A 25000-nucleotide genomic window follows, 5' to 3' on the forward strand; every position below is an offset into this window, starting at 1 on the left:
AGACTATACATAACACGAAAGGAAGGAGGGAGAGGACTACTAAGTATAGAGGACTGCGTAAACATCGAGAACAGAGCACTGGGGCAATATCTGAAAACCAGTGAAGACGAGTGGCTAAAGAGTGCATGGGAAGAAGGACTGATAAAAGTAGACGAAGACCCAGAAATATACAGAGACAGAAGAAAGACAGACAGAGAGGACTGGGCACAACAAACCAATGCACGGACAATACATGAGACAGACTAAAGAACTAGCCAGCGATGACAATTGGCAATGGTTACAGAGGGGAGAGCTAAAGAAGGTGGAAACTGAAGGAATGATAACAGCGGCACAAGATCAGGCCCTAAGAACCAGTATGTTCAAAGAACGATAGACGGAAAAATAACATCTCTCCCATATGTAGGAAGTGCAATACGAAAAATGAAACCATAAACCACATAGCAAGTGAATGCCCGGCACTTGCACAGAACCAGTACAAAAAGAGGCATGATTCAGTAGCAAAAGCCCTCCACTGGAGCCTGTGCAAGGAAACATCAGCTACCTTGCAGTAATAAGTGGTACGAGCACCAACCTGAGGGAGTGATAGAAAACGACCAGGCAAAGATCCTCTGGGACTATGGTATCAGAACGGATAGGGTGATACGTGCAAACAGACCAGACGTGACGTTGATTGACAAAGTCAAGAAGAAAGTTATCACTCATTGATGTCGCAATACCATGGGACACCAGAGTTGAAGAGAAAGAGAGGGAAAAAATGGATAAGTATCAAGATCTGAAAATAGAAATAAGAAGGATATGGGATATGCCAGTGGAAATCGTACCCATAATCATAGGAGCACTAGGCACGATCCCAAGATCCCTGAAAAGGAATCTAGAAAAACTAGAGGCTGAAGTAGCTCCAGGATTGATGCAGAAGAGTGTGATCCTAGAAACGGCACACATAGTAAGAAAAGTGATGGACTCCTAGGAGGCAGGATGCAACCCGGAACCCCACACTATAAATACCACCCAGTCGAATTGGAGGACTGTGATAGAGCAAAAAAAAAAAAATCCCCATAATAATAATAATAATAATAAAATAATAATAATAATAATAATAATGAAAATAAGAAAACTTATGATAAATGTGACACCACAAGGTACAAGTCAATTCTAGAAAAAAAAAAAAATCTTATGCCGGAAATAGTAGAAAGTGATAACTAGGTTGACACCAAAGAAAAGGGATTAACGGAAGAAACATCGTTAGATGGAGGTGGTTCAGTTGTTTAGTCCCAGATATGCTTAATTATTCAAAACGCGTCAGATAGGTACACAGGTAAGGGGCATAGGACCCATAAACAGTTTGATGTTTGTCAAGTCGCTCTTGTTTCAACACGGGTTCTTACTCCTGTGAGAATATCGTAAAGAAAAAAGATAAAAGAGACGAGCCAACTGACAGAACTGAAAAACAATTAACTTCGAGAAAAATAATATGTTGGCGAAATCACGAAGTACTGTCGAGCCAGTCGAATACTGAGGCGTAAACGTCACCCTAGTTTAGAATAACTATAATAAAAATGACCTCTATGACAATTGGAACGATAAAGGGTATGTCTAAAAAGAGATCACAAGAAATAAACACAGACAACAACACTTACACACAACATATTTGTATATTTTGTAAACTGTAATCTTATTAGTCCAAATGCACCAACAAAACTTATCAGTAACACAAAGGAAAAGAAAGAAAATACCGAAATGAACAACAAGCTTCCATGTTTTGCAATCTTGTTTATCAAGCAGCGACCCCATTACGAATCTTTCCCGTCACACTTTCAAAAGATAATTAATTTTTCCTTGCTGAGCTCAAGATTTCGCAATTATTCTTAACAGTGAGAGGCGACGTCGGGTTCTCTTAAAACAACAAACACAAAAAAGGGGGGAAGAGAACTTATGGAATGAAGAAAATAAATCTGAAATTTAAGAAATAAACAAGTCGTAAAAAGTGGAAATAAAATAAATTAAACGTTGCAAACACTAAATTGGGGTCATGTTGTGTGTGTGTGAAAGAGAGAGAGAGAGAGAGAGAGAGAGAGAGAGAGAGAGAGAGAGAGAGAGAGAGAGAGAGAGAGAGAGAGAGAGAGAGAGTCCTTATTATACCATTCTGCGTAGATGGAAAACTTCTAGATACATCGGTACCCTAAAAAAAAAAAAATCATGAGTCACCTCCAAGGGTCAAAACAGCAAAGTAGTGTCAAATCCAGCGCTTGCCCACAGAAAGGGGTGAGGACGCGCTGTCATTCTATATAAGGTAGCAATTCCTACCCGGTATGGGGCACCGTTTACCATATTCATGAGACATACAACGGATACAACCATCCTTGACAGCCAACACACAAAGGAAAATAAAATGTGCTGAAAGCCACTTTCATACAAAAGCACAGGGAAGGGTAAATAAAACTTTGTGACAGTATTCTAGGGTTTGGAATTATGCATACGGGTAAGAACATTTTATCCCAGAATAGAGTTCCAGGACTGAATCTCATACAAGTTGACAAATGGTTGGGAAATCAAAGGATTACTTTGAATTCTTATGCACACAAATGGTTGGGAAATATGATTGTTTCGAATTCTTATGTAAACAAATGGTTGGGAAATCGAAGGATTACTTTGGATTCTTATGTCGACAAATGGCTGGGAAATCAAACGATTACTCGGAATTCTTATGAAGAAAAATGGTTGGGAAATCTAAAGGTTTGTTTTGAATTCTTATGTAGACAAATGCTTGGGAAATTATAGGATTGCTTTGAATTCTTATGCAGACAAATGGTTGGAAATCAAAGGATTACTTTGAATTCTTAAGCAGACAAACGGTTAAATTCAAAGGGTTACTTTGAATGCTTATGCAGACATGGTTAAATTCAAAGGATTGCTTTGAATTCTTATGCAGACAAATGGTTGGGAAATCATAAGATTAACTTGAATTCTTACATACAATTTCTCAAAGATGATTAATTTCTTGTAACAAGATATATACAAGAAAAATAACACCACCTGTATATACGAAGCAACTCCTAGCATTAGCATAACAGGTAAAGCTGCATAGCAACCGATACGAAGCCAACAGGATAAATCCTTTTCCTTTTTTATTTTGCTCTCCTTGTTTACAGTAATTATCTTATTACTGACATCACGGCCGCTCCCAACCAAAAGCTCGAGTAGGAATCATTTTCATTTTTAAATAAATCATCATTATCACCACCAACAACAATAATGGCAACTCATCTAATAAACTTCATTATGGCACAAAATATGTAACAAGAAAATTATAATCCATCACAAGCAAGAGCTTTGCACATTTATGCAAACGAGTTAGTCTGCATAACAAATAAAAGATTTAAATTGGACTTTATAATCCAGTACATATGCCAGATCATGCACGCATTCACAAACTAAAACAATTAAAAAGGATAAAAAACATCTAAAAAAACAACCAAGTTCACAAAACCCTCTCCCCGCCCCTTACTTCTTCCACAATATCCTTTCATCATCCCATCATAAGCTCCCAAGGAGCAAGCAGTGGCCTTCAGCATTGTCTTGGTGACCCCGAGGTACTTGACCAATCAGACAGAGAGAGAGAGAGAGAGAGAGAGAGAGAGAGAGAGAGAGAGAGAGAGAGAGATTGCATGGTAAGCGACGGAGCCGCCAGTGAAAGGAGGCAACAAGGCTCCTGGCAGAAAGGGGCGGGGGGAAGAGGGGGGTGGAGGCACGGAGGGGCAACGATTAAGAGGAGTACTAAGATGGGGGAGAGAAGCGTACAACTTTCACGTCTCCTGCTGCATAACAAAAATGGAGTTGACCACAGCAACAAAAATGCATATCTCGTAGTGTCTCTCTGTTAGTCAGGATTATCAACGCAGTGTGCCATTAGTCTACGTATCTAGATAAACCTTCATCAAGACTTCTAGAGGCGTGTAAAGAATGCGCATGCAGTCTGGGCAAATGCATACCAGATGATATTCCATACATAAGTGTCAAGTAATTTAGTTTGTGTGTACGTGTATTCATGTAATTTATCAAGTACACATTGATGTAATAGAAATAAAATGTTCTTTACAAAACTGGATAAATGAAAAATGTGATGCATTCAATTTTTTGTATGTGTTTTTGCATGCGTGTCTAATTTATCTTTACACTGAATAGAAGCAAAATATTTATTAGAAAATTATATATATGAAAAACTGTAACGCATCTGTTTTCATGACATGAGAGTACTGAATCACAATGTAACAGAGAACTATATAAATTATCTAAATGCATGGATTAGAGGGTTAAAATAACACAAAAACCGTGTCAACATGGCAATGAAAATTTCCTCTAAAACTGGTCTTAACCAAATTAACTGAAACACCACTGAGAATCCACCACAACTTCAATCACAACAACATATATACATATATATATATATATATATATATATATATATATATATAATATAATTACACAAAACCAGCATTCTGCTGCATTACCAACTAAACGTACGTACGACATACACAAACATACATATAAAAACCACATACACAGCATATCATATAACACGTTCCAGGCACGATTCGAATCTGTCGTGAGGATGATGCCATAACCCAAATGCCGACGGTGGTCTACCTTCATCAGCATCCATAGCACTTCAGCCAGCCCCTCTTACAAGCTTTGTAGTCATATTGATGGCTTTTACCTTCAGCATACGAGAGAGAGAGAGAGAGAGGAGAGAGAGAGGAGTTTTGTCTCACAAGAATGCTGACACTTCCATACGGAGGCGGAAGACAAACTAATCGGCAGCCATGGCAAGAAATCCAGTACAATCAGTCTACGTTACGATAGATTAAGAAGATCAAAGTGCACATTATCATGACTGTGCACAAATTTCAGAATCAAACTGTGCACTAAAATAAAAGTAAAAATTCATAGTGTATACTGAAATACGAAAAAAGTCTACAAACAAAGAATTAGGAAAGAAAAGAAATTCTGAAGAGCGGATTGCATACAGTTTTTATTTGTGGAGTACGTACGCCGGGCGCGCGACAGACTGATATAATTCTTTCTCAAGCATACTTTTGCATGCTTCGGTGATCAGGTATAAAATCATGCACCTATGAACAGCGAGCCTTCAATTTACAGAAGAATTTCCGATAGGTGACGTTTGCACAGGCCAAAAAAGGAATAGGGAATAAGCCCTCAATAATAGATTCTGGTGTTGATCTACCAGCCAGAACATAAAATTCTCCATCTGTATTTATGTCAACCATGGAGATGAATACTGAATTATTGCAGATGACGCAAGCTCGAAAGACAGAAGAGGATCATCAAAATTAAAAGCATTTGCCTTAAGCACCAATATAAAGAATGCTGAACCAAATTATGTGCGACGCACTTTATTCTGAGAAGATACTATACAGAGACCGTATTTACGAACGTGCACAAGCACACACACACACACACACTATATACATATATATATATATATACTATATATATATAATATATATATATATATATATATATATGTGTGTGTGTGTGTGTGTGTGTGTGTGTGTGTGTGTGTGTAATGGAACTTGCAAGGAAAAGACTTAATATTCCAATGAAAATACTCCACCCTCGCCTTCCCTTAAACAAAACCTTCTATGAAACCACAATAAACAAACGACGATTATTGGAAACTATTCAAAAAGATCCGGAACAAGTAACCAAAGTATATTAACTCCAAGTGTGAAAAATGAAGAGGATAAAAATTCTGATAAAAGAGGAGGCAAAGATGCAACTCTGACAACATATTGCATCATCACATGTAATCAATACTTAGACTAGACCGTTCGGAGACAGCTAGATAATCCATTCGACATTCTGTCTCTATCAAAAATCGAATCATTTAGAGAAATGGAGCCAAAACAATAACCACCTTGCCGGGGGTGAAAAGTAAAATGAAGAGCTGCCTTTACAAAACACTCCATAGAAAAACAAACTAAACTCAAAAGACCTAAAGATCTCTACTTAAAATAGCCTGTATATGTTATTACTTTCTGGTTTATTTACAAATTCCTACTCGCAATGATTTCCCCGGCATTTATCTCTCTCTCTCTCTCTCTCTCTCTCTCTCTCTCTCTCTCTCTCTCTCTCTCTCTCTCTCTCTCTCTCTCTCTCTTTTAAAATAAGGACATTATTTGTGGAAGGCAATTTGGCAGATGAATAGCTTGTTTGGTTCGCTCCATAAGGCTAAATTGATATCAATAATACAATTGACAATTCAAACTAATTAACCACGAGAAATAAGTGACCTCGACACGCAAACCTTAATTAATCTATTCAATACATATTTACTGAATTCGCAACGTACACATAAATCGGGAAGTCCAAAACAAGTACATCCTTAATATTCACCAGATATTCAAAAACATAAACAGGAAAAGCTCTGTTTTGCAAGACCATTTCAAAACAAATGCATGGCTAATCACGTGATATGGCTGAAGATGAAAATGGTACCATACGACACACAAACGTTCCTTCATATGAGCAACTTCTTGCTTAAGAATTCACTTGCATAAGGCACTTGGCTAAGTTTATACGGTATCCTTTTCGCTCTGTATTCTATGGCAAGCACTGTACCTATACAGTAGTTTAAAAACCATCATCACTATGAACCATTTTGGCACCGAGCGATCCTACTAGCTTTCTATGAGAACAAGCAGTTTTATTTATTTATTTATTTATTTATTTTTTTTGAAGAGCGCTTCCCGTGGTCTATAAAGTCTTTTTTATTTATTTATTTTTTTTTTTTTTGAAGAGAGCTTCCCGTGGTCTATAAAGTCAGCCGTCTTGTTCCCTGAGGTAACCATCGCCTTAAGATCTTTGAAGTTGATGTAGTATTTAATAACACAAATACAAAGAATCAGTCACTCAAAAAGAACTATTCCAACAACACAAAATGATGTGTGTACATAATATATAGAAAACATATAAGTAATGTGACAACTTTTATACTGGTCAAATTGGGAAAGTCACTGAAAAAGAGAATAAAACTACATAAATGATAGTTTCTTCCAAAAATATACTGGAAAGACATATTTCAGAATCCAGTTTACATATGAAAACTTTTGTGCTAGTATGAACATCAACCACAGAATGTATACACCCGACCTGTCTATTTCAAAATATTTAAGTAAACTGTGCAGATTTTAAGAAAAGTTGTCTATCTGGACCTATGGCAAAGGTGTGAGGGGAATTTTTTTTTTTCTCCAAACATCTGTTATGTTTGTTTGTACTGTCACTCTTAGCATATATTATGTATATTTCTACCATATATCAGTCCTCTTGAAGATGTCTTAGACAACTAAAGGTGGAACCGGTCAGGTCTGAAGCCCATACATAGTCAAAAGTATTAAATGTACCACACAATGTGTTGTCAATGTCGTGTCACTTGCATAAACTAAGATGACTAACACAGCTATCAATGGTGGGTGACACAGCAGGGCTAAGCAGGATAACAAAGTAAATATACGCGGATCTGAGAGAGAGAGAGAGAGAGAGAGAGAGAGAGAGAGAGAGAGAGAGAGAGAGAGAGAGAGAAACTCTTCACCGCATGAACGTAACTAGGTGAAGGAGATAGAGAGAGAGAGCGTGCGAGAGAAAAGATGGGTAGATACATCAAACCAAGAGTAACTTAAGCCCTGAAAACATTAGGAACACAATACACTTAAGGGAGGCGAAGCCCGAGGCAAAAGGTCTTCGTTCTGAACCGGTCGGATCTTGCAACAGGCAAAGAGCGACGACCGGCCGAGACCGAAAGAGAATACGCAGAGGTGTTTAATTCGTAGCACGTTCTGTTATGCGATAATATCGAATTAGCAGAGTGGAGACGACACCACTACACGATAAACCCAACTGATGCAATTAGTATTCCTACATACAATTTGTACACAGGTCTTTGTTGAACTGCGCAATAGAGGTCCTGAATTATAGTATTGTAAATGCACATGATATGCCTGATTTTGGTCAACGATTTTTCAAAATAACATAAACTGAACTACTGCTTATAAAGTTGCTGTATACAGAATGGAACTCAATTACACAAATTAATCAAATGCATTCCTGAAAGCCCTTGGCTCATTATGTATTGGTTGCGGGAGGGTCCGAAGTGGAGGTTGGTCCTCTGGAAAAGCCAGAAGAAGGAGGAAGGGGAAAGTCAAACGAAGTGAAGAGGGGAAAGAGAAGTTGGAAAAGGAAGCGTTTTGTATGTTTCCCTGTTGTTGTTACCATTAAATATTTCTTTGGTCGTTCTCAATGCATTGTATCTAATGCCACCTTTGTGTACCCATTCTGAATAAAGACGCCAATTTAACATTCATTCGAGACCCAAGTAAAAATAGTGCAAGAGAAGACAAGGCAAAACCTCATATATCTTGAGGAATGAAAATATAAATAAAGACCAAAAGGAAAAGGAAAAGGAAAAGGTATAAAGAGAAAGCGGGAAACTCCAGGTAAGGGTGCTCAAACACTGCACTGAAGAGTCTTTCTGCTGAGAGAGAGAGAGAGAGAGAGAGGAGAGAGAGAGAGAGAGAGAGAGAGAGAGATGTGATAGGCAAAAAGGGACCCGAGGCCATGGCCACTTGCAGGCCCTGTACTCGCTGCAACCCGAAAACGAACAAACGCATACACACGCATTTACAGAAAGCTAAGACTATTATGATCCCTGTCGCTAATGAGTGGCATCAAACATTTAAATCATGAGATGCAACAAAGCCTTTATGGGTTGATCCACTTGGAGGGCTGGCTGGCAATCGCCCTTAAATCGAGGATCTCCAATTCGAAGGGTTGCCTGCTTCATCGATTCAGTTTCAGTTCAGGGAGGTCGAGGAAGGAGGGGAAGGGGAAGGGAAAGGGGAGGGGGAGGGGGAGTGGAAGGGGGCGGGTGGATAAGGAAGACCTGTTTAGGAGCTACCTGGCATCTTACCTACGTTGATAAAAGTAACCTGGCAAGGCCCAGCTGATACTATAAGACCTAGTCTTCATAATTAGACAATGCAGTCTGAAACTCTCTCTCTCTCTCTCTCCTCTCTCTCTCTCTCTCTCTCTCTCTCTCACATTATATATATATATATATATATATATATATATATATATATATATACACACACACACACACATATATATATATATAATGTAACCGGTAAAATGACCAGTAGATTCTACACACACACAAACACACACACACGCACATACATACTTACATACGCGCGTGTTCTCCTTAAGGCTAAAATAACGTTCTGATGTTGGCAAGTACATCTGTTTACATAACTGCTTAACATTTAAGTACCGTACTGGGTACGATAGTGTCACAACAAGCGGAATCCTTCCGTTTGTATGTAGAAATTTACTTCATACAATATTTACATAAACAAACATTTATTCATAAAGAAAATCTGGTCTATATCGCTGTAGAAATTAAAATATAAATTACAAAAGGAAGCTGTATACCACTTAAGGATAAAAATTAAGCACTAATTGCTAATAAAGAGGGATACATTCCAATGACTAAAATTAATTGGACAATAAAAATTAACCCTGACAAAACATTTACTGAGTGACATTTTAGAAGCTACAAAACTACAAACCTTATCCTGTGGAATCTAAAAATAACATTCCCAAGATAATTGAAATCAGTGATACAGAGAACAAAATAACTGTGAAAGCGGGAAAATGTTGAATGACCAAATTTTTATTCCTTCAGTCGTCAAAAGTTTGAATAAATGAAATTCTCGTTCCTGTGCTTCCGGGGAACACTTCTTCATCCCTCCAGTTTCTTCGAGCGTCAATCAAGAGCGCTCCGTAAACACAGACCTCCGCCAAAGCTGAGCAATTCAACCCCAAAAACGTCCCTTCTCTCTCTGAGAGTTACATTTCAATCTTTCAAAAAACTTATCAATTGTTCTCAGTCAAGAGGACCACCTTTGGAAATTTTTGTATAAAAATACAAACATAACTTTTTGAATATCCAGCTACCCAACAGACAAAGAAAAAAAACGAAAAAACCTTTGTTTATTCATTTATTATATTTTCTTAAAACCTCTTTTTCTGCAACCTGATTTCCCTTTGGCGCCCTCTTGGATTCATAGTCTGTTGATTGTCCAAGAGTTGGCAGCTGAGGATTTAAAGAAAGAAAGAATTTTTCAGAACAGCGACCAATTTCATTGGAATTATGGGGTTCCGTTTAATTACCAGACCTCGTGATTTGCCAAGAAAAATGACCAGATAAATGAAATTGTTTGGTAAATCACCCAGGGGCGGTGATCTCCACGTGAGCAAACCAGGCCGGATCCCGGACGAAGAGAAGGATACGTTATTACCTGGTGTCTGTCAGCAACTGTTTTGAAATAAATATTTAACAACCCATTTGTAGAAACTGCTGAGTTAATCGAAATGGACTCTAGACATTTCTCTATTGTGTAGAGGAAACGTGTATTGATTTTCACTGGTACAGAGACTTTTCTACAGGGGACACCAACACCAATCACGCGCACATCATTCAGCCCTTCGTATTGCTGCCCACAGGAAAATCGAGATATGACTCACAAAATTTGAGCACGTACATGCAGGATACATAATGAAAGCAAGACTCAAAAAGATATGCACCTACGTTGGTATTTCCAGCACAAACATTCCATCCCTTCACTCGATCACTTCAAAAAGCATTTGTCTGAAAACTACTCATTACAGTTGTTCATGTCAGCATCATGAAAGACTCACTGAGTCGTGCATTCTTATTTCTTTAAAGAATTCCACGTTATTACGGGTAATTATGATGGACTGCAGAAAATATTAGTCCCACATTCTCGAAAATAACTGTAATTAAAAATACTTAAGCATTCCAGTTTACACAGAAACGAGGAAATAAAATATGAATGATGTGCTAAGTGTTATATGGCATCATATGTCGGTAATCTTGAACATTCCCGACATTAAAAAATATATAAAACATAAACAAAATACAAAGGAAAAATCTTCAACTTTAGCCTCGGCGTGGAGGGTGGTGATGACATTACTATCCAAAATAAAACTGACGAGAACATGAACGGTATCATATACACTCGACTGTACAAACACCCGTGATCCTTTACTCTTAATGGAATTAACGCCTTTTATATAAACGCCTGCCTAGTGAATCACACCGGCTTATGGGGGCTTCTGTGACATTACCTCATAGGTTAATGTATATGCATACTGTAATGGTAACCAATTATATATATTAAATATATATATATAATATATATATATATATATATATATAAATCCAGAGAGAGAGAGAGAGAGACGAGAGAGAGAGAGAGAGAGAGAGAGAGAGAGAGAGAGAATAACAACGTTGTGGTCCCTTGCTTTTATAAACCAATATATGTATATCAACTCTAGAACATGTGAATTTTTACACGCAAGAAAATATCAATAATAAGGTTTAATAAGCTTAAAATAATGGCATGGTTTTAGTCACGGGGTCAAAAATCAAATAACCAAAACAGAATCAATACAGACGAGAGAGAGAGAGAGAGAGAGAGAGAGAGAAGAGAGAGAGAGAGAGATGAGAGAGAGAGAGAGAGAAATATTCAAGTCTCACAGAACCGCAAATGAGTCATCTCCTCCAGACCTCAGACAAGATCCCCCCCCCCCCCCCCCCCCCCCACACAACAAAGCCTCCCTCCTCCCTGTCTCTCCAACTTGTACATACTACGCGGGATGGCCGAGATAAATTTCAAGGGTCTCCCCTTTTCACTGCCAACATAAAATACCGCGTTTAGTTCAGGCCATACACACGTCTCCCGTTTACAACTTGCACCACAGTCAACAGTTTATGGGAAACAAACCCCATAAAGGCCCTAAACACACACCTCTATTGTGAGCCTAATGTGAAGCCGCCGTGCTTCTGGTCCTCGAGACGATCGGCGACTGGTCTCTTGCAGTAAAGAAGGGTATCTGTCAGCCTTTCAAAAAGGAGAACGAGTTCTACGACGGCACAAAATGCTGCCAACCACTCTTGGCCCATTCAGCTACGCTGCTTCGCCTCAAACACCCCCCTCCCCTTCCCCCTCCCCCTTCCGTCTTCGATCTAAGAGGACCGTGAAATGAAAAATCAACATAAGATTCCCGCAATAAACAAAGTTCTGAGAAGAGGGCATCGTAGAGGGAAAACCCAGGGCCCTCTACTATAGAAAACAGTTCAGAGGAGTTCTTCGAAAGGTGCTTTTATAAGACAGCGCAGGAATCCTTGTCATCTACGCTGAATTCATTAGCGGATGCCAAATTGTCTTCTTCTTTTTCCTCTACTACTTCTCGGTATGACACGAGATAGCACCCAAGAAAGTATGATAAAAACTGAGGTCACAGATGACAGGTTAACTTAAAAAACGAAACTTTAATTGCCATCAAGCTGACTACTAACCTTCACTACAGCAGAGACTACGAATGCATTCAAAGATCCACACACAAAATGTGCATACATAAACCTTCAATCAACAGCCGGCCCCCTCCCTAGTCCCTGGCCAGCCAACCCCTACGATCCCCTTATGGACTCATCCTTCGTGCGTCACATTCTGCCTAGCCATCTGTCAACGTCTCACTGTCAAGGGATGAGACTTCAACTGTCTGAAACGTACGCAGTAGCAACGCCATATGGACGGAAGACAGAAACTGCATTACCTATTCCGTTGGTTTAAAAGCACCTTCAACACTCAATCAAAATAGAAATGAAGTTACTAAATTGTGATAACTTTTTTCAGAATCTCCCTCGGTCTTGATATTTTTTTCATGTTTCAAAACTTTAAGATTTTTCTAGAAAAAAAGATACTATAAATACAATTATAAATGTAAAACATTATATTCACTGGTAAATAAAAAAAATACCTCATGTTAACTATTTAGAAAAAAACTACCACGAATAAATTACAGCATTGCTATAGAACCTCAGTTTTTACATACATAGAATTCATTATAAATATTACTAAAGCCTAAGTAAATACCTACAATCGAAATATACATAAGGAAATAGAAAACCGAAACCATACCGTATTTCTAATACAATCGCAGTCTGCTGAAGGTATTTATTTATCATGTCAACGTCATTACCCGATTCAGTTCAGCGCCTTCCTGAAGAGACACATGGTGCTTCTTAGGCGAAGGACAACAGGAGAAAATGGCTACCACCTGACATGCAGGTACTTTCAAACACTTGACCTATTGACTTAATTTGCGCATTCCACGGAAAGTGAACTTGGCATTCGCTGAAGCAGAGAGAGAGAGAGAGAGAGAGAGAGAGAGAGAGAGAGAGAGAGAGAGAGAGAGAGAGAGAGTTTGTTTTCAATGCGCAGACCTACTCATCCTATCACATTCATTCATGGAAAGAAAACAACAAAGAATGAGAATGAATAGAATTTCAAAGCAACCTTCTACAGAGCTTGATCCAAAGCGAGCAGGTGCTATCATATCATCGGCCTATACCAAGGACAACAGGTTCGAGGCGCAAAAAATTCCGAGCAGTTTAATAGCAGTAATCTCTGGAACAGTAGCCAACACCTGTGCCACACCTGGACTTACTAAGGCCATCAATCTACCGTGGCATCTCTACAGGTGAGCTGTGAAAATGCCACTGGGAAACTAGAGAGACAGAGAGTGAGTTTATAGCATTTTGAAGATTAACTCTCAACAACCAAACTAGCGACAGCTACATAAAAACGAAGCAGGAGAAGAAATGTGATACTCCAGTCGGGGTCATTGTTACCAGGCAACAAATAATAGAGTGAGAATATCATAATAAGTCACAGAGAAAGATGTCTGTCTGAGGACGTCTAAATCTCATGAATACAAAGAGATGTCAAAACATCCATAAGATTAACAACACAAAAAGACATTCCTTTGAAGGGGGGTATGGCATTATAATGTTTTCTTAGTTAGTACTGATTAAACGAAAAGACAAATATTTATAACAACTTTTCAATAAACATCCCCTTAAAGTAAAATTTGAAAGTGATGTTTTAACAAAAAACGGAACTAAAGGAAATAAAGTACTAAAGGTAATGGTTTCGAGGTCCACTTTATAACAAAAATAAAGGCGTGTAAACTTGTCTACAACCTAAAATCTCCAAGCTACACCTTCCAAGTCAGTCTCTCTCTCTCTCTCTCTCTCTCTCTCTCTCCACTCTCTCTCTCATCTCCCTCTCTCTCTCTCTCTCTCTCTCTCTGTAATAAAATGTAAATCTTTTACCCTGTCTACTCCAATCAATTGCTTATCTTAATTCACTAAGTAATTCGTGCCACGGAATGTGACAGTTGGTTTTTCTTAAGTGCACTATGGCCATCAACAACCTACAATTTGAGTTCTTTTGCTTGCGTGGACATTCAAATACATTTTCACCGCCGTAATTATTTTCCGATTCTTATCTATTTAAAGTATTTATTTAATGCAAATGCAATAAATTTGTTCATTCCAAATGATTAATTATTCATAATAAAAGTATTTAGTTTTAACTGCTGCCATTAATTACACACACACACACACATTATTATATAAATATATATATATATATATATATAGATATTATATATATATATACACATGCAAATTCAAGGTATTTGGCTTGCTATATACTATGAATTACTGCTCATTTCATAATAATAATTATCGAAGAAATTCGCATAATGACAACGCCGTACTCAGAGCATTCCAAAGCTACAATACAAAACACATTTCTTTGTCCGTTCAGTCTGCTTTACCGGTTCAAGAGATCCCCCAAACAAAACAAATAAAATTATTGTGGGGGGTGGGGGGGGGGAGGAAAAGGGGGTTTCAGTAGGGGAGGAGGAAACAAATTCCCAGACAACAAACCGAGAATACTCAAAGCTCATGAATGATCTTGAATAAACCTGAATTGCCTCCGTTCATTGTTGACAGATCCCGTTGAGAGAGAGAGAGAGAGAGAGAGAGAGAGAGAGAGAGAGAGAGAGAGAGAGAGAGAACGTTGGCTTCTCATTCAAAACCACGTACACACCAACTCGTCTTCCCACACAGCTGTCACAAGCACACAAATACATTTCTCACTTCTCCCTCCTCGAAGACTTACGTTAGCTATAACTCGATATAAACGGTATATCACCCCCAAAAAATAGGCTTATAGACTGCACTTAAGTCCAGAAAAGGGGCATTTGTTAAGGCAATGTTGAAGTCTAGCGTGTTTGTCGATTGCAAACCCAGACGTTTATCTTTAATTATCATTATTAAATATATAAACCTTTTATGAAACAGGCCGTGAATAAATATACGTTGATAAGATACAGAAAACAGGCCCTCATGCAAAAAGTCGAACTAGTTAAAAACGTCCAGCAAAGCCTGTTGAAGGAAAACGTTGATCAGAATCAAGAAAAACGAGAAGAAATAAAAACCGGAGTGAGACGAGTCTCCTTAAGCGGCCAAATATTAAGTGACACAGCGTACGTGATTTCAAACTCGTGAAGTTGTTGTAGTAGAAGGATCTGACGGCTATCGCGGATCTAACAGGAGACGAGACACTGTCGACGAACGACACATTCAAGACGTTTCGTTCTTCAGCGAGACGATTCTTCTAACAGCATTTCCTCTTACATGGCACCATGAACGTTATAAGAACAGATAGAAATATGACCGCTAAATTGTAAAATAATGAGCAGCAAACTATACAAATGAAGTAATTGTACGTACTTGATCCGCTTTTAAAGGACATGGAAAATCAGAATGTATATTTACCGCTAACAAAGCCATTTACGAATAAAACATACACTTAATGCGATAGACAGAATGATGAAGAATTAAGCAGCAAAATATATTCACGTGTACATGATTTTTCCATTTTCGATTAGGACCATCTAGATTCACTTAGAACACTACTTCTTAGGAGGCCAGAAGCCCTCGATCAGTGTTCCCAATATCGCTATAGTATGCATAAGTATTTTATAATGCATCTCTCTCTCTCTCTCTCTCTCTCTCCTAATTTTGTACGATACAGTATCTTTTTTATTCGCTTTCATCAACTGTTTATCCCTCAAATTCAAGAAATAATTCCCAGCTGATAACGTACAAGGCTGTATCAATTAATATCGGAAATGTTTTTGGAGTTACTCTTGAATGATTCCGTGCCTCTGCATTTTCAAACATCATTTGCATCCTATTCTTCACTTATGTTACCCATCTGCGTGTGTGCGAACATGTTACAGTCATTGCCTTTCTTGGACTTATTCTGATTAAGAGAGGATTTAGCAAGGTACGGAAATATTACATATACCTCATTAAATCTCGCTAAGAGCAGATATATATATACATACACACACACACACACACACACACACACACACAGCTGACTGAAGGACTTTTTAAAAAGATGTTTTAAAACGTAATGCATGCACAAATATGCAAGAATGTTTTCATACTTGTATAGATCGAAAAAAACTGGGAATTTAGGCCTTAGCCTTTTACGGCATCCGGCCTCAGGACTTGGTTCACACGAGGAATGAACAAGTAGCGAAATGAAAAAAAAAAGGGAATTAAGCATAATAAAAAATAAATGCAAACAAGAAATATAATCATTACTATAATTAATATTATTCCTAAAAAAAAGTACAATGGAAAGAAAACAAATAAAAAATAATAAAACAGATACCGAGAACATAAACAAATGTATAAATAATGAGATAATAACTCAATAAACAAAATAGGATAAAAACTGCACAAATATGGCTCAATATAAGAGACCGACCAACTATGCAAGATGAAATAAAGAAATACAGAATCACGAAGGTAAGTGCAAAAGCAAAACGACGTTCCCTTACATCCTCAGCAGCTGTCGCGCCTCAAGAACTCTAACTGAAACTGATACACCTCAGAGGGATTTAGGCTTTGCTACGAAAAAGAAAGGCAGATAGCACTGGGCTACCCAAAGGAGATTTAGTTGCTACTCCTAGCTTAAAAACGTGAATATTAAGCGTAGAATCCAGAACAGCGTTAAAGGCGCTCGCTCGCGCACACACACACACAGATCATAGCACGTAATTCAAAACAATTTCGATATGGTCAGTAATGCCTGATAGGCAGGATACACAATATTTTTAATTCAAGAGCTTCACGTTGTTGGTCTACTACCCTAAGGCTGTTCTTGCATTTCAAACAATTTTTATCTATTTACTGCTTATTAATTCTTTTATTTTAATAAGTGAGCTTTCTTTTTTCTTTATTTCCCTTTACCTTCTCTTATTTCCTAAAGACCACAATATTCTTTGAAAGCTTGAATTTCAAATTATGAATACGGTTCACCTTCTGAACAATAATAATAATAATAATAATAATAATAATAATAATATAATAATAATAATAATAATAATAATAGGTCATGGCCTATTCCAAACTCCAAAACCCAAACAAACTGTTTACATACATCAAGCCATCTATACCTTTCAGTAAGCTTTGTACAGATTTGGGTAAACATTTATTTTTGTAATGCACAGAAATTCCGACTAAAGTGACAACTTTAATGCATCCACGTAATATAATAATAATAAAACAAACATCAAATGCAAAAAATGTTCCATGGAGTCTTCGAGTCTTCTCATCTCGATGTTTCTACGCAAAAGGTCCATTACATAGAGGATTTTTCACCGCCAATAATAATAATAAATGAGAGAAATACGAAATCTATATTTAAAATAGAAATGAGGCAAAGAAATGCAATGTTGCCCTGTACCGCAACAGCCGAATGCAGCCTCTGACCTCTTCTCCTTCCTTGAACAACCGAGAAGTAGGTAAGTTCGCCGCCCTCATAAGGAATGCTGCTTCTCTCGTGCGTGGGAGGAAAGGGGGAGGGGGGAGCCTAAAAGAAACATAGGTAGTTGCGCACACGCACGCGCAAGAACGTCGTCGGATCCTTCTGGTTCCGATTCTCCGACGAGAAATGTCAGTGCAGCCATCGATAATCGATCTTCAGATTTATTTATGAACGCTTCTTCGACAGATTCATGCGGGATGTTGCGCCTGACCTTTCACGTGCACAAAACAGACGTGCCTCTTATCCTGTAGTTTATTTTCACGTTTCACTCATAAATTAGATCATTAACGCAAATTATTAGTCTTTTTCGCTGCATTACCCAAATGCTTAAAATAACTGTATCCTCCAGCGGATCATTGTCAGTCAAAGGACCTCAAATATTATGGAATCAAACGAAAATATTATTATCCGCTTAATCTGCTACTGGTCCATTAACATGAACGTAAACCGCTTACACATCACCAAAACATCCTTAACTTACATTGAAGCCAACCACTTTCATATTAAACATTCTCTCTCTCTCTCTCTCTCTCTCTCTCTCTCTCTCTCTCTCTCTCTCTCTCTCTCTCTCTCTCTCTTTTATGCCGCTATGTGCATATATTCAATGATAACAAGCAACTTGGCAATGCACAGTATCCTAATGACAAGCCTGTTCGTCCACCAGTTTTCGATGAAGAGATGACAGACTAGAGCTGCTTCAATTCTGTTAAGTGATGCGCTCCCTTCATCCAGGCGACCATTTTCGAAAGACCCCTCCCCCCCAAAACCCAGAATCTGTCTTGCATTCCCCACAGCCCTTCCCCATCCACACTCCTGCCGTCGACCCATCACACAGCATCACAGATGTCCTTCAACAAGCTAATAACAATGTCACACCCTGCGCCCTTTGGCAGCCATTCCACGGTGTCTGTTCCACGAAGGCTTAGGCCTGCACTTCTAAACAGAAGCGTTAGCGCTCATCCTGGTCAAGTCGGCTTCCAAGGATACTCCTCGTCAATGCCTTTGGCCCATACTCGAATATATAATAGAGGCGTAAACACATCTGAGAATCATATGCCAATTTTTGCACGTACAAATCTCTTCAGCGCCCTATCCACTACGTTCAAAAGCAAAATTCCTTCAGACGGGATTTGTAGACAGGCGAACATCCGACGCAGCGTCAATTTTTCAGAGGCTACTGGACTCCCTTCCAGAAAGCGTCTCGCAAGTTAAAAACTCGAAAGGTCACATCCCACATAACTCAACCCTAAAAAGACCCCTTCTATCCGGTTTAATTTTCCTCTCTCTCTCTCTCTCTCTCTCTCTCTCTCTCTCTCTCTCTCTCTCTCTCTCTCTCTACGTTCATGGTACTCGTGATTGCTTCAATATAATAATGGAAAGGAAAACATTCAAACAAATAACAACTTTCTAAATACGGATGTTTAAACAGGGCTTGCCTTCCATCTTACCTTTTTTATATCTCAATGCCGTAATATTATAGCTTTTCCTGAAAATTCATTATTGTTCGCGCAGACATATTGAGAAAGTTTACGTTCCGGGTAAGTGAATTTCGTGCGTAACGCAATCAAGAGGCGAGAAAGACCTTGTTTTCAGCGGAGACGAAATTGCCTCTGGGATCCATGTAATGTCAGTTATTAGGCATTAGGCTGCCCCTCATTATGTTAATCGGAAAGAGTCCTCCCAATTACGCTTAAAGATGAGCTATTAACCTTTAAAAAAAAACAAAAACAAAAAACGCTGGACAAGAGGTGTGACCCAGTTATGTTGACTATTGAAATTCCACATTAAAAACAAATTTGGGAACGAACTCAAAAGTAAATTAACAAATGCCAAAATAAATTATTATCTTAAACTTGTACTGATATGCATACATACACATTTTACATCATACATACATACATATTATATATATATATGTGTGTGTGTGTGTGTGTGTGTGTGTGTGTGTGTGAGACTGGTTAAAATGTTCGGTTACAACAGAATTCCATCTAATAAAAGGGGCCCATAAAAACGTCAAATTATAGAGAAAATACTATATTTCAGGGAAAGCAGTCTCTGAAATATAGTATTTTCTCTCTATATTTTGGCGTTTTTATGGGCTCCTTTTATTATTATATATATATATAATTTACATACATCCAACCACATGCCCTTGCTCAAACAAATTGTGCGATGTGCGAAATCGGGGAAGAACAAAAGAGGGTGTACATCCGCAGTTGTGTGATGCGAAAATACTTTATAAAGTGAAGCTGGGATTCCTAACACTTGATGATATTCTATGGACTGGGATACCTATATATCATAACAATGACCCGTCAGTACTTTTGATTTATAAACTATTATTAGAGCCATCTTTACTTCACCCGATCTGAAACTTTCACAACACAGATTTTTCCCGACAACCATGAATTTCTTTACGTTGCTTTTCCATGACTTGTTTAATTTGTTAGTAGCAACAGACACAGAACCTTCAGAAATTAGTAACCTTAAAAGTCTACGATTAATTTATATCTTTCCCAACCTCAAATTTCCACATTAGTGAGGCAATAACTGAATTTCAACTTTTAATATCAGATCTCTCTCTCTCTCTCTCTCTCTCACTCTGAACACAGTAATTTCAATTATCCCCATACTGATGAATTTCAAAAGGGCCGCAATAGTTGGAAGAGGTCACTCCCAAGTAGGTACTATTCAACGCATCGAGCTGGATGCGCTACGTCGAAAGAGCTGACGACACCCACGGCGTGATAAATGACTTGAGCTGCCCTCGAACAACAACTGGCGGCGACCTTTGGAAGCGGACCAAACTATGCACGCTCAAACACACTGGTATACGGAGCCAGTTCTTCTCGTCACGATGGATTAAGCAATGCCAAAGGAAATGAATATCTGACGGCCCCACTCATCACGGAGCGACGGTAAAGAATAATAGTAACTCGCTCAAGTAGATATAACAAAGATAAGAGTCTTCTGGCGAGGTAGGCATAACATTATATGGAGAGAGAGAGAGAGAGAGAGAGAGAGAGAGAGAGAGAGAGAGAGAGAGAGAGAGAGAGAGAGAGGTTGCCCTAGCTGCTTCATACCGACACGACAGAAATTCAGTGTCTACCATTTCCTTAATTTCCAAGAGGCAGTGATAGATACAAGTATGAAGAAATCATTTTCTCCTCTGCCAACTCGTCTCTCAACATGTCACTGTCTCCCCAACATGCGTGCCAGACTCGACATCCACACTTACAATTGAACATCAGAAGGCGGTCACATGACACAAAAACATTATCTATTCTTAATTGATGGGGAAAAAAGGGATGAAGGGGAGATGTTTACATCTCAGACTCAACAGGGGAGGACTTTTAAATCTATAATTTGGATGCCAAAACTCTAACATTAAAAACTAATGGATTTAATATTTCAATACAGTTTAAGATTTAAATTCGGCCAAGAAAAATGTGGTCATAAAGTAAATCTAGAGAGAATTCACTACTGACCAATAATGAAATAAACTTATAAGGAATGTAAATTTCGCACTAGTTATATAATGCAATGGGTATTCGAACCTCTCACTAAAGAAATGTAACACTGAGAATCAAATGGAACTGAAAATCATAAAAATCACCATAAAATTCAACAAGAGCAATACACAATAAAAATCGACGGTATAATAATCCGCACCCATCCACTACTCAACATAGAAGGAAACTACTTGTCTAATTCAGTCTAGGATGAACTCGAAAATGAACTCTATATATATCCTATTTCACACGGGTGATATTCACAAGTTACAAAATGAACAAAAAAGACAGCGTCACATAAATCTAGCATCAAGCAAATTAAAAGACCTAAAAAATAAATAATTTAATGTGAACTAAACCCAAGGGCGTTAATTTCTCTGAATTCATGGCTTAGTGGGCTAAGTAATACTTCGTTTTAACTTAGTAACGTCAGGAGGCGTGGTGGGTGATTCATCTTTCTATTTATCCAGGCAAAAAGATGTCCAGTAACAGAAAGGGATAAACAAATGAACACATTAAAAATCGATACCATACTTTTCTCCGGTGCCGCAAAGACCGGTGAAAATTGGGTCCAAAAAGAAGGGGGTTAGTTTTTACTGCGCCTTCAGGTAAAAGTATAATCTATATATAAAAAAACTTCAAAATACGAGTTTAATGAAATGGTAATATAGTTGACTGAGCGAGGAAGCAAGCAAGCAATCGCGCACACTCGTACAAACGTACACACACACACACGCAGAATTTTAACAGGAAACAATAAACAACGCGTTTATCCCCTTCTGTTAAAAATAGGCAAATGAAATCTCGAAAACAATCACTGCAATGCAAGGGAGAGGCGTTGGCTTGGCACAAGGACAGCCTTCATTAATTAATCAACTACGCATATCCTTCACAATTTTAATCGCTACAGACGCAAAACACGACAAAACTAATAGTTAATCTATAATCATTTTAATACGTTACCATTGTCAGATTTTTGTATAAATATCTGAGTTTTCATTTCTAATTAGTTTGTAACATTCTTTCGAATAAACATTAAACTATTCCAAAGTATACTACGTTCTAGACCCCATAGTTCTCAGAAGAGCATATGGCCTAAAACTTAAAATATCGTCTCCTCCAATCAAACGGAACCCAAGATACAGAGGGCGTTTTGCTATGAAAAGGGAGGAAAATATATCAAAGATATAAGTAAATGTCAATATTCGCAACAATAATCTAAGCTGACGGGTATTCTTTTATCTCGTCAAACTGGAAAATGTCCATTCATAAGAGTCAAGATGCTCATGACTACAAGACTTTCAACTCTTTTCGTGAATAAATGGATAAGTTCAAAGCTGGGCATTGCTTCAAACTAAAAAGGGGAATCATTCTAAATCAGAGGCTATTTTTATTTCAACCTGAAATCGACAAGAGGTGACTGAAATAAAAAGAAAAAAAAAATCAGTAATGAAGAAAGTTTCTCAATTAACGATAGCCACAACAATCGTCCACCGAATCTCAACAGAGGCTCTTTGGGTAAACTCAAATACGCACACACAAATCCACTGGAAGCTTTTCATCACTTATTTTAAAACTGCACATCTCTTCACTAAGGAAACATCCTTCCACTGCCCTGGAGACTTCAACTCGCCCATATGACCACACCCTTAATCTCAAATTTAACTGAAGTAACATCATAAAAATAGGTGGTAGAATACAGTGCTAACCATTATAAATCAGTATTTATCGGCCCCTGTCCCTCAAGGTAATTTTAAGGACCTGACGTCATGTCTAAACAAAACCAGTCGTCACATAATGTGGGGCATGTGCGCACAAGTACTCACGAGAAAATAATAGTAAGATATTCTCTCTCTCTCTCTCTCTCTCTCGATTATAAAAACTTACCTTTATAAACTTAGGCACCTGTCATGACTGGCATAACATGAAAAAACGACGTTATATCATTGAATCTAAGTCATTATCGTGGGCATGATGAAAAGATATGAAAATCCAGCTTATTCCCTGACCATAAAACGAAATGCAGCAACATGTTTTATAGTGCGTCATGTGCGGAAGACATCGCATCCCAGTCCAACGCCAAGTTTCGTGTGTGTGCAATAGGTTTTCCCCACCCGTCTTTATCACACATCCTACCATATAATCTTTTCCTGCCTTTGATTACCAGCCTAAGAACTATTTCCTATATCAAGTAGACGATTCTCTCTCTCTCTCTCTCTCTCTCTCTCTCTCTCTCTCTCTCTCTCTCTCTCTCTCTCTCTCTCTCTCTCTCTCTCTCTCTCTCTGTCAGTCTAACATCATCTGACCTAACAACACTATGACGTTCTGTTGTAAACTCAGGAGGGCAAATAAATCCTTGATTGCAGACACCTAAGAAAAACAAATCTAATCTAGAAGTTTTAAACCGTTCAGGATTCAAATTTCAGATATTTACCCCTTCCCTTACACATCTCAGCTGGCTATGATTATCTTCCGGAGATGGTCCAAGTATTTAATCACAGCTGCATGTGGAAATTTCGCCCTTTGGCGTTTCTAAAGGGATTTGCAATAATGTACCTATGCAACATACCGCACAAGTTTAAGAGCACACTGTCGTACTTACACATGGCAGTAGGTATTTATAGACACAAGTATACATGGTATAGTACATCCCATATCTAAATGTGAGAATAATTCAAACGAAGAGATGTCACAATGGAGAGAGAGAGAGAGAGAGAGAGAGAGAGAGAGAGAGAGAGAGAGAGAGAGAGAGAGAGAGAGAGCAAAATTGCATAATAGAAACGTCATCTTTCACCTGGCCGTCTTACCAGTCATGTGACCAACAACACACAGCTCAAGGTAAGACGATCGCTTAGGCCGGTCACAGAGAAGGCACCCTGAAATGACGATCAATACTTATTCACAAATCTGAAATCTGGTCTGAAAAGCATTCTCCTAACAGAGGCAACGAAGTGAAAACTTTAAAAACCGTGGAAGAGCAATCATTTTACATACGCGGCAGAACTTTTCAACTTTCAAGGATTAGCAAATTTCAAATCAGAATGGTTCTTAAACGAATCCTTTCCGTTTAAGCCCACTTTTTTTTTCTTTTTTTTTATTATTATTTTTTTACAAGGTTCGCTTTTCTGATCTTTCTCTTGACTTACCATGATAATGCTAAAATGAGTATGGGTGAGTGGGCTCAAGGTGTGCACAGAAGTGTTCGTCAAGGTCACCACAGGTAACCGTCTAATACACTCACACTCAAACACACACGCACACACAATATATATTTATGCACAACAGGTATCTCCGGATACGTACGAAGCTTGCAAAATGGATTCAACCTCTACTTCTAACTATACTATAACGATCACAGTTTCAAAAATATTTTACACATGAAAGGCGGAAAGCTAGCACAACATACAGGCAATAATAATAATAATAATAATAATAATAATAATAATAATAATAATAATAATAATAATAATAATTATAATAATAACAATAATAATATAATAATAATAATATGCAAGCCAAACTGAAGGCATTTTCCAAAGCTAACCTGATACTGAGAAGACTATATCCAGAAAGGTGTAAAAGCGACGAGATCGCCCCGATGAAATGGGCGTGCGACACTGTAAGTGA

The 25000-nt window shown here is 38.1% G+C and overlaps 1 protein-coding gene across 28 annotated transcripts in view; it reads right to left on the minus strand.

Annotated features, from left to right (window-relative positions):
• The window catches only part of LOC135221710 (rho GTPase-activating protein 21-A-like), a 669873-nt gene that overhangs the window by 227436 nt on the left and 417437 nt on the right, over positions 1-25000 (minus strand). For 2 of the 28 annotated variants that reach the window (XM_064259478.1, XM_064259476.1), the window contains one exon: positions 24918-25000. This exon is cut by the window's right edge. The exons of 25 other annotated variants lie outside the window; for them this stretch is intronic. The gene's annotated coding sequence lies outside the window, so the exon portion shown is untranslated. Of the gene's footprint in view, positions 1-11909; positions 12015-24917 lie in introns of those variants that run through there. One more of the 28 variants, XM_064259481.1, reaches the window with a different exon arrangement.

The sequence above is a fragment of the Macrobrachium nipponense genome, chromosome 3, assembly GCF_015104395.2.
Source record: "Macrobrachium nipponense isolate FS-2020 chromosome 3, ASM1510439v2, whole genome shotgun sequence".
Taxonomy (NCBI): domain Eukaryota; kingdom Metazoa; phylum Arthropoda; class Malacostraca; order Decapoda; family Palaemonidae; genus Macrobrachium; species Macrobrachium nipponense.